This window comes from Trichechus manatus, unplaced genomic scaffold (assembly GCF_000243295.1).
Source record: "Trichechus manatus latirostris isolate Lorelei unplaced genomic scaffold, TriManLat1.0 scaffold00208, whole genome shotgun sequence".
Taxonomy (NCBI): domain Eukaryota; kingdom Metazoa; phylum Chordata; class Mammalia; order Sirenia; family Trichechidae; genus Trichechus; species Trichechus manatus.
Window position 1 is genome coordinate 157406 of NW_004444144.1, and position 8003 is coordinate 165408.

At 43.1% G+C, this 8003-nt stretch overlaps 1 long non-coding RNA gene across 1 annotated transcript in view; it reads right to left on the reverse strand.

Moving 5' to 3' along the window:
- Positions 1–811: 811 nt before the first annotated feature.
- The window catches only part of LOC111822763 (uncharacterized), a 12214-nt gene continuing 5022 nt past the window's right edge, over positions 812–8003 (reverse strand). Inside the window, exons 2-3 of the long non-coding RNA XR_002825870.1 lie at positions 6672–6795; positions 812–1368 (exon numbers count right to left, since the gene is read on the reverse strand). This is a non-coding gene — a long non-coding RNA (uncharacterized LOC111822763). The remainder of the gene's footprint in view (positions 1369–6671; positions 6796–8003) is intronic.

The window sequence follows — 8003 nt, forward strand, 5'->3', positions numbered from 1 at the left end:
ACAGGGTGAGTGCGCGCGCGCACACACACACACACACACACACACACACACACACACACATACACACACCAACACACCAGGGCACAGAGGTCTGTGAGTTCTCTGCTCTCAATGATGCCGGAGCACAGGCTTAACACAGAGAGGAGGCAGGCCTTAAAAGTAAAATCTTGCTTCTGTCTTTGTATCAAATCTCCTTTAAACATGTGTCTGCTTCCTGGAAAATTCCAATGTGCTCTGTCCTTCTTCGTACCCAGGAGAATTATGAAATCCACAGTGAATGAAACACCAACCTCCCTGGCCACCAGGTAGCTCTCACTGGGGCTAAAAAGAAAGACACTTGCAGATCTGGAGTTCTGACTTATCCTCCAACCAAGTACTATTTTTAGTTTCTGGGGTGCATCTACCTATGGGGGACCCCATGCCCTGGATCTCTGTAGGTACAGTTGTTTGCGAGTACTGGCTTCTAAATCAGATAGATCTGGGTTTGAATTCTCACCAACCTTGAGACAGAACCTGCAAAACAAGGATGATAATTTCTACCTCACTGGAGGGTTGTGAGGATTAAATGAAATAGTATGTGTAAAAGGCACAGCACAGGGCTTGGCAAGAAATTAAACTAAAAAATCCACTAATGTCGAGTCGATTCCAACTTATAGCAACCCTACAGGACAGAGTAGAACTGCCCCATGGGGTTTCCAAGGCTGTAAATCTTTACAGAAGCAGACTGCCACATCTTTCTACCTCAGAGTGGCTGGTGGGTTCAATCAGCTGAGCTTTTGGTTAGCAGCCAAGCACTTTAACCACTGTGCCACCAGCGTTCCTGGCAATCAATAAAGAAGCCATTAAATGATCACCATTTTATTTTATTAATTCTGCCACATTACCACCCCTGCAAAAACAACAACTATGAAGATGTGCCAGAAATTCTAATGTTTCTTCAAACAAATTGCATCTCCCAAAACTCCTCTGACTCTCAGAAGCAGACCAAAACTTCTTTGTCAAACTCTAAACAGTATCCTGATTTTTAAGTCTGAACACATAGCCTCTGGAAGTAGGAACTATCTCAGTGACTTCTGGGTGTATCATGAGCAAAACCATTTAAGACACTTAAAGTTGGGTGCCCCAAAAAGTAAACAGCACACACTCACAAAGGGGAAATAAAGGGTTAGAAAAGAGTTCTTCAGTCCAGCTTAGCTGCAAAATGAATGCACAGTCCCCACATTGCCTAGTAACTTGGGGCCTTGCAATATCCAGAACCTTCCTCCAGGGGCCAGTGGCTGAGCCCAGCAGCGATTAGGTTGCTCTTCTCTGAGACGCTGTGCCCCTGGAACACATTGAGCCCAAGCCACGGTCAAGGAAGGAACGTACCTGCCACAAGACCAGAAAGAGGGAGGGAGTATCAGCCAGAGCATTAGTTCATCTGTGGTCTCAGTCTTGTCAGAACAGTGACCATTATACACTGAAACCTGTGAGAGCTGGAACTCGACAGGACTGCCTTGTTTTTCCGGGTCCCCCAAGTTTTCCACCTTTGACAGAATGCAGTCTTACCACTTTTCTATTGCTCTCCATTAGCGAAAAATAGGTGAGTTTTCCTTCTCTGACAGGTTTCCAACCACCCAGGTTCTGGCTTTTGCAGGTTTTACTGTAATATTAAAGTGTGGTAGGCAGAACTATGGCTCCCACAGATGTCTATATCCTAATTCCCAGACATATGAATATGTCACCTTCCATGGCAAAAGGACTTTGCAGATGTAATTAAGTTACAGATCATAAGGAGTCCCTGGGTGGTGCAAACCAAAAGGTTGGCCATTCAAGTCCACCCAGAGGCTCCTTGGGAAAAAGCCCTGGAGATCTACTTCTGAAAAATCAGCCATTGGAAACCCTATGGAGCACAGCTCTACTCTGACACACATGGTGTCGCCACGCATTAGATCTGACTCAACGGCAACTGGACAAATCATGAGATGGGAAGATTACCCTGTACTATTCAGGTGGACCCCATGTAACCCCGAGAGTCCTTATTAAGGGGAAGACAGGAGGGCCAGAGTGAGAGGAGATGTGATGACAGAAGCAGAGGGTCAAAGAGAGATCTGAAGATGCTGGCTTTAAAGACAGAGAAAAGGACCACAAGCCAGGCAGCCTCAAGAAGCCGGAAAAGGCAAGGAAACAGATTCTCCCCTAGACCCTCCGGCAGGGGGAGCACAGAACTGCCAACACCTAGATTTTGGCCCAGTGAAACCCATTTCTGACTTCTGACCTCCAGAACTGTAAGATAATAAATTTATGTCCTTTTAAGCCATTCAGTTTGCGGTTATTTGTTACAGCAGCAATAGGACACACATACATAAAGTATTACACTTAGTCCCTCATTACAGCAAATATCATCTAACACCCCTCTGGTTACTCTGAAATCACATTCATACATAATATAACTTACTAGCTCACATACCTTTAAACAAAGAAGTGACTAACCTAACCTAATAAGGCAGAAATAAAATGAAAGTTAACTTGAAATAAAATATTTTCATTGCAAATTAAATACGTAAATTGCTCAGTCTGCATCTGCTTGGGCACTACACTAGAAGGCATGGCAAAGCAGTCAGATGCTTGCACCTCTAAGTAAAATCGCTGATGGTGAGAGCTAGGAATGCAGACTGACTCTGGGAGACAAACACCACGGGGGCACTGTTGTCTGTGACGTGACTTTCTGAAACGGTAAACAGCTCCTAGTCAAGCTCTGAATGAAAGAAAGTATAATCTTCCTTCAACTAAGTATAATCTTCCTTCAACTAACAACAAGTTGCATTCTTGGAAAATTCAGTATATAATAAAACTTTACCAAAACTACTCTGTGGGAATGTCACTGGATTGTACATGTAGAAACTGTTGAATTGGTATATGTTTTGCTGTGTATATTCCAACAACAACAACAACAAAAACTACCGTGAGGGCACATATAAAACAGAGTTCTACATTCAGATACTGATTAACAGGTTTCACATACCTGAAATGCAAACCCGAACAGAGATTCTCCATCATATACGACTGTCCCCTGCTTCCCAGGACATCTAGCATCTCTGGCCAGGATCAGTGAGTCAGGGGATGCAGGTACTAATTACCAGGCTGGTGGTGGGGAACAGGGCACAGGCCCTACTACGCTGCATACCAACACAAATCCTGTATACAGGGTTTTTTTTTTTTTTTTGTCCATCTGCTCTTGTTGGGGGAACCTCAGCTTTTTGTTTTTCACTGGGACCCAAACTCTTTCTTGGTGGCCCAACAATCATCGTGACAACCAAAAGTCACTCCTACGTTTAAAATGTCTCCTAAATGGCGTAAAGGCCTCCATGGAGAACCACTGATCTTGGTCATCAGGAAAAGTACATCGAGAGTTTTGAAAGGATTTGATTATCGCCCTCCTAGCAAGGCTTCAAGGAGCCCCGGTGATGCAGTGGTTAAGCTCTAAGCTGCTAACTGAAAGGTCAGTGGTTCAAACTACCAGTCACTCTGCAGAAGGAAGATGTGGCAATCTATTTCCATAAAGATTAAAGCCTTGGAAACCCTACAGGGCCATTCTACTCCGTCCTATTGGGTCTCTATGAGTCGGAATCGACTCAATGGCAACAGGTTTGGTTTAGCGGTGTTTAGCTCAGAGAAAAAAGATTCAGGAAGGACATCAGTACTTTCTTGAAATATCGGAAGTACAGAAAAGGGAGAAGATTCATTCTGCACTTCCTGAGATCAAACTAGGGGCCAGGGTGGACACAACCGTGTGACAGCGTGGTGTACTGTTCAAGACCGCAGACTCGAGCCTCACAGACCTTCACAATCACGGGTCTATAAATGAGCCCTTTCCTTCCAAGATGGAAACTTTTCCCATTGCTAATGATTTTAATAGACTCCAGTCTGTTTCTTTTGTGTGTCTGGACAAAGGAGGGTGGTGATAAAGGGAGGAGAACGAGACCGTTAAGCCAAAGGGCCCCTTGTCCAGCAAAGAAGTCTGAGCGGGGTGATTTCAGACAAGGGGGTGAAAATGACCACTGTGGAGCAGGATGTCCAGGCCACTGCTCCAAGCCTCCTCTCCTACCGCATGCCCACAGGCCAAGGACACTACTACGGCTACCACGTACCCCCACACCCTAAAGGGTGAGACACCTGGTGCAGGACATGCCAAACGAGTGAAACACTAGGTCCCTCAATCACGTACCTCAAGGAGAGAAGTAGCTGAGGTGAAGAGGCCAGAGCAAGGACCATTTTGGAAAGAATGTGCCTTACACCGCCAGAGTACATGGGCTTCAAGAATCCTGTTCACTTAACAACTTGCATCTTAGGTAGAATCTGTTCCCAGATGCCATGTTGCAGCCCCCAAATCTTTAACTGTCGCCCGAATTCATGTTATGGTCCTGAGTCTTTGACCAAATAACCTCAGTTGCCTTGGGAGAGTGACAGCGTTCCCCTCAGCTGGGTATATGACTTTACAATTCAGGGAATGTGTACAAATAAGTGAGAAGGTGGAGATGTAAAGAAGACACATAGTTTTGTGATAAGTGTTGAATCACCGGGACCGTGTGTGTGCCTGCACTAATACTGCAGCAGCTGATTCACTGAGATCTAGCAAAACTCCAATCATTCCTTGTTGAATGAGCCCCTGGCTGAGCCACACGTCTGCAGGGAGCACTATCTAGTGGCAAATCAAGGGAGCTGCAAGGATTAATTTAGTGAAGGAAGAGCTCTTCATCCCTGGATTTGATGTCCTTTGTACCTAGAGCTCATAGCTCATCTTCTACTCAGAATCGACAACAGGCTTGGTTTTCGGATACTTGGAGCTAAAGTTCTTTTAGGCCAGAGGTCAGCTAGGTTCCTTTAGGCCCATGAACCAAGAATGGTTTTGACCTTTTTTAATAGTTGGGAAAAAACTGAAAGAAGAATAATATGTTGAGACATATGAAAATTATACGAAATTTAAATTCAGTAACCATAAATAAAATTGTTTTAGGAGACAAACACATGCTTATTTGTGGACATATGTTCTGTGGCTGCCTTCACACCACAACAGCAGAGTCGAGTATTTGCAAAGACAGAAATATTTACTATCTGGTCTTTTACAGAAAGTTTGCCAACCCCTACTTTAAAATAATAATGACCAAATGCCTAAAAATGTTAAATAGGCCAGAGGAGCTAGCTGCTTCCAAGTGCATTCACTTACTGACTCATTCTTTCATCCTATAAGCACTGAGAAGGGCATGAGTCAGAGAAAAACTTCATGTGCACCTCTGGTACTCACATTCCAGGATGGCAGGAGCAGTCCATTGTATCACATTCCGGGATGGCAGGAGCAGTCTATTGTATCCTGCACATTTACATCACTGACAAAGCTTCACGCTCTCTCTGGTCCCTACGTTCTTACTGATATAGCATGCTTGCTTCCCTTTTTCTCTCTCCAAGAAATCTTTAGCTATAAATTGCTTTCCTCCTGAGAATTCCTAAAGTCACTCATTCCATACGCATTTATCAGCAAATGTATAGGCACTATCCTCAGTGCCCCAGACACAAAGATGAATAAAATGTAGGCCCTGTCCTCGAGCCATTGACCATTGAAGGGGATTATAGAAGAGCATGCAAACACGGTGAGAGAGATACAGGGGCACAGGGAAAGGGCACTCGAGGCCACCTGAAGAGCTGGGGAAGGCCTCACTGAAGAAGATGAGCAGGGAGGGGATCCAGGACAGGAGGAGACCATTTTGGGTCCAAGGACACAGCACAAGCAGAGGTGTGAAGGTAAATAAACAGTATGATTGGTGCAGAGAACCATAAGCAGATGGGTATTGTGAGAGCTACAGAAGCACACGTATGTTGTTGTTGCTGAAAATATGCACAGCAAAACATATACCAATTGAACAATTTCTATGTGTACAATACAGTGACACTGACTGCATTCTCCAAATTACACAGTTATTCTCACCCTCATTTCCTGATTTGTTCCCCCCCTACTGGCACAAACTCACTTCCCCCTAAGCTTCCTATCTAACCTTTCGAGTTGCTGTTATCCATTTGATTCCATACAGAAAGTTCTTTAAAAGAGCACAGTGTTCATGGCAGACGCACTTTACTAGTTAAGCTAGACTGTTGCTTGCTTTAAAGAGGCTTCAAGGAATATTTTTGGTTTAAGGTTTCAGGGTTGAAGACTATCTCAGGGCAATAGTTTCAGGGGTTCATCCAGCCTCAATGGCTCTAGAAAGTCTGAATTCCCTAAGAATGGAAATTCTGTTACATACTTTTCCCCCTTTTGATCAGAGTTCTTCTATAGAATCTTTGATCAAAACTTTCAGTAATGATAGCCTGGCACCATCCAGTTCTGGTCTTCATTGTTTATGAAGGCAACCGGCCTTGCATTCCATTTCCTTCTCCTATTCCTAACTCTTCTTCTTCCTCTGTTGCTCCAGGCAATAGAGACCAATTGTTGTACCTTGGATGGCTGCTTGCAAGCTTTTAAGACCCTATACGCTATGCAACAAACTAACAGAAACAAATAGGAGCATATGTATTATACTTTTCTTTAATATTATGGGACGAGACTATAGCCTTTTACATCCCAGTGTTTTATACATATTTGAAACCTATTCTAACAGCAATAAAAACTGTTTGAATGCTTGAAATTGTGTTTTACTTACATTACTTCATATGTTTTCACAATATCCTTTGAGGTAGGTATGACTGCCATTTTGAAAATGAAGAAATGGAGGTTCAGAGAAGAAATTTGCCTCAGAACTCCTAGTTGAAAATCAGCCGAATTTCCTAAGTATAAACCAAAATGGATGTCAGAAGAGACTCTGAAACTTGCTCTTGAACGTCGAGTAGCTAAAGCAAAAGGAAGAAATGACGAAGTAAAAGAAATGAACAGAAGATTTCAAAGGGTGACTCAAGAAGACAAAGTAAAGTATTATAATGACATGCGCAAAGAGCTGGAGATAGAAAACCAAAAGGGAAGAACACGCTTGCCATTTCTCAAGCTGAAAGAACTGAAGAAAAAATTCAAGCCTCAAGTTGCAATACTGAAGAATTCTATGGGCAAAATATTAAATGATGCAGGAAGCATCAAAAGAAGATGGAAAGAATACAGAGTCATTATACCAAAAAGAATTGGTTGACGTTCAACCATTTCAAGAGGTAGCATATGATCAGAAACCAATGGTACTGAAGGAAGAAGTCCAAGCTGCACTGAAGGCATTAAGTGAAAAACAAGGCTCCAGGAATTTATGGAATATCAATTGAGATGTTTCAACAAATGGATGCAGCACTGGAGGCCCTCATTCGTCTATGCCAAGAAATTTGGAAGACAGCTACCTGGCCAACCGACTGGAAGAGATCCATAATTATGCCTATTCCAAAGAAAGGTGATCCCACCGAATGCGGAAATTATCGAACAATATCATTAATATCACACGCAAGTAAAATTTTGCTGAAGATCATTCAAAAGCGGCTGCAGCAGTATATCAACAGGGAACAGCCAGAAATTCAGGCCGGATTCAAAAGAGGACATGGAACCAGGGATATCAATGGTGATGTCAGATGGATCCTGGCTGAAAGAGAATACCAGAAAGATATTTACCTGTGTTTTACTGACTATGCAAAGGCATTCAACTGTGTGGATCATAACAAATTATGGATAACATTGCAAAGAATAGGAATTACAGCACAATTAATTGTGCTCAAGAGGAATCTGTACATAGATCAAGAGGCAGTTGTTCAAACAAAACAAGGGGATACTGTGTGGTTTAAAGTCAGGAAAGGTATGCGTCAGGGTTGCATCCTTTCACCACACCTATTCAATCTGTATGCTGAGAAAATAATCTGAGAAGCTGTACTATATGAAGAAAAATGGGTCATCAGGATTGGAGGAAGACTCATTAACAACCTGTGTTATGCAGATGACACGACCTTGCTTGCTGAAAGTGAAGAGGACTTGAAGCACTTACTGATGAAGATCAAAGACCACAGCCTTC